Raw genomic sequence first — 3,461 nt, forward strand, 5'->3', positions numbered from 1 at the left:
AAAATATACTTTCCAATATACTTCAGGTCACACGTACCATTAGTAGCGGCACAGCCATTTCTCACTTTCGGATTATACATGTTAATCCATACGTCTACATCTGGCAATCAGTCGCGACCGGTGGTCATCCCATATTGCCCTGGATCGATGCCACGTTAATTTGAGAGCGCATAAAGTCCGGTCCTTTTCCACTGGTGCGGCATAATATCGGGTTTTCTCTTATCTGGACAGTTAACGCGGGATACGTCCCTTTCATCAGCTTCCCACCCAGCTGAAGCCGTAACGGTCCTGTATTTTAAAATGACCGTGGTTCGAAGGCAGCATTTCAAACAAACAGCATTCATATAGAAAGCTGATTAATGTCTGCACTATGTTAATCAGCTCGTTATTATAGCTTACAATACAATAGCGATGTGGATTGCTGAACAAGCATGATAGCTGAGGTGTTAAGTAGTCCGCAGACGTTACCGCGCGAGCGTCTTCCTGCCGGCACTACTTTAAAAACCGCCAAATTCAAATGACCGTTACCCGTCTTTTGAGGAAGCGACGGCACAGGGTGGCAGTGACGGAGAACATGTCTGGGATGAGAGGCTTATCGTGGCGCAGAGAGGAGACTTTGGATTTGATTTCACTGTGGGGCAAGAGCCAGGTTCAGCAGCTTCTTAAACAGTCCCACAGGAATCTGGATGTCTATGAAGAGGTGGGCAAAGGGGATGGTGGTGAGAGGGCATAGGCGAACGGCGGTCGAGTGCCGAACAAAGATGAAAAGCCTTCGTTCTGAGTATTGAAAGGTGGTTGCAGCAAATGCGAAATCCGGTTCTGATCGGAAGACCTGCCCATATTTCGAGGAATTGGACAAGATTCTACATGGGGATGCGGACATTCGTCCCTGCAGAGTCACGCAGACCACAAAGCGGAGGCGGCCTAACTCTCAGTCCTCGGGTGACCATGGGGATGAGCCCTCCCAGTCTATTGTGCTGTTCTCGGAGGCAGAGACAAGCGAGATTGCATCCCCCTGCCTGGCCCCGCTATTATCAAGCACGCCAGGTCACAGAGGCATGTGTGAGCCTTGTCCAGGTGCATTGATTTCATGGCACTTGACCAGCAACTACATATCTTGCTTGCAAATGTGCGCCTTCAAGGAGGTGGACTTGGGTAGATACTGACAAGACACGACTTCAGAGAATGAGATCATGGGCTCCTCGTTATGCCTGGGCTCGAGGGCAACTCTTCAACCCTAAAAAATGGGGCCCAAAGGCCGTGTGCCTCGATAGACTACGGGGTTCCTGAAATAAGAAGGAATGGCCACCTTCCTCCCTTCCCTTCCCTCCTCCCTTCCTTGAATGCATTTCCCAGAACACAAGGCGGGGGGGATGAGGTTGCCCTGGATTAAGCATAGTGGAGGAAGGTCACCTTGCCAGCCACAGTATATGCTGTGTTGCTCAAATATGCTGAGATGGCCTGCTTGGGGGGTAATTGTGTAGCGATGCGGGACGGGGGATTGCGATTTGACTAGGTGGAAGCTTAGGAGAGTCGTCATGACTTTCGTGATATGTTCCAATCCCACATGCCAGCACGCTTCATTTAACACAATAAAGCCACGGGGATGGCCTGCCCAGACAGCTTCCACACTTCTTGATGGAGATCAAGCAAGGAAGATGTCATAACGGTCTCGCATTGCATCTCATGTGCCACCCTGGCTCAACATTTGTCGCGAGCGTGCTTAGTGTTCCTTGCTTTCATTGCATCAACACATGTGTGTGCGTGTTTGAGAATTGTGTTGCCTTGATGTTATGCGAGGAATGCTTTGGTATTGGTGTGTACCCCCGTGAAGTGGGCTGGTGGGAGAACTTTGTGCTTGTCTTCTGGGGTGACGAGCAATGGCTTTATCACTTCCGGATGACCAGAGTAACCTTCCTGGAGATTTATGCCGCTGTGAAGGACAAACTGGAAAGGCAAACCACACGGATGAGGTCTCCAATCCACCCTGAAAAGCGGCTCGCGGTAGCGCTATGGTACCTTGCATCCGGATGCGCCTATCGGTTACTCAGCACGCAGTTCGGTATCGGTGTTTCCACCATTCATGGGATTGTGATGGAGATCTGCGAAGCCATCAAGACCCGTTTGTTTTCAAAGGTCGTGTGCCTCGGTGACAACATTGGAAAGGTATGGGGTTTTTTTTTCCCTTCCCTAGTTTTGCGTTATAACGCAGTATCGGTATATATGACTATGATGTGATTCCCTATTGCTAATACATTGGGCATTGCATTAACCGTGACCTGATCCACTGTACTCCATTTCTCAACAGATTATGGATGGGTTCGGGAAACTCGGTATGCCGCATACGATCGCTGCTGTGGATGGGTCGCATATCCCGATACGGGCGCCTGGGGGGAGAACTGAGGAGTTCTGCAACCGGAAGAAGTTCTGTTCGGTGATCCTCCAAGGCACGGTTGATCACACCGGACGCTTCGTAAATGCAGAGTTCAGCTTCAGCGGCAGTACCAACAATGCCTTTGTGTTTGCAAACAGCCATCTCTACACCGGCAATGATGCAGGCCTCTTCATTCCAGGGAACCCCAGGGTGACTTTGGGAAATGTAACCATCCCTGCGCTTATATTGGCCGATGGAGCGTACCCCCTTAGGCCGTGGCTAATGACCCCGTTCAGGAAACCGAACGGGGCCGTGCAGAAGCACTTTAACAGGAAGCACGCCATGGCCAGGAACGTCGTGGAGCGTGCTTTCAGGAGACTTAAGGCTCGTTGGCGTGTCCTGCAAACGCGAATGAACGCACAGTACCACAGCGTGTTCTCCATTGTGACCGCATGTGTTACTCTGCACAATATTTGTGAGGAAAAGGGACATGCGGTCACACTGGATATTCCTGATAAGGGGATAACTTTCATCTCAGACCCAGAAGAGGCAGACTATAGGGTTATCAACAGGAGGCAGTTAGAGAGGGGGAGAATTGTGCGGGATGCTGTCGCAGAATATCTTTATCACAGAAGAAGATGATTCTGCAGCTTTCTGTCCACCATGTCTCTCGCTGCCGCCGCCTGTTCCTGAAAGCCGGATTTGTATTTCGCAGTTTCGTTGTTGCGTAGTTACGCTATTTCAGACTGTTCCCTGTATCACTGCCTTTTTAACAGTTATGCCTGCCTGTCTTCAGACTGTTCCCTGTAAAACTGTCTATTTTTTAAAGTTATGCCTGAATTTGTTTAGCGACTGCTTTCCCTTACAGCAAATAATTTTTTTGGAATTACAAATGGCATTGCTTTCATTTAGTTTGGTGGGGGGGGGGGATAATTACTTCGATGCACCAGGGGTTCTTACACGTGCTCCTGCCCTGGCTCTGTTTGTGCCCTGTCGATCAGGATATGCTTTGCCGCCTGATTGGATAAATCAAAACAGAAAGGGGAGGGCTGCCATTTCGCTGAATCAAAACTGCGTTATTTCAGAA

This window comes from Heteronotia binoei, chromosome 16, assembly GCF_032191835.1.
Source record: "Heteronotia binoei isolate CCM8104 ecotype False Entrance Well chromosome 16, APGP_CSIRO_Hbin_v1, whole genome shotgun sequence".
NCBI lineage: Eukaryota > Metazoa > Chordata > Lepidosauria > Squamata > Gekkonidae > Heteronotia > Heteronotia binoei.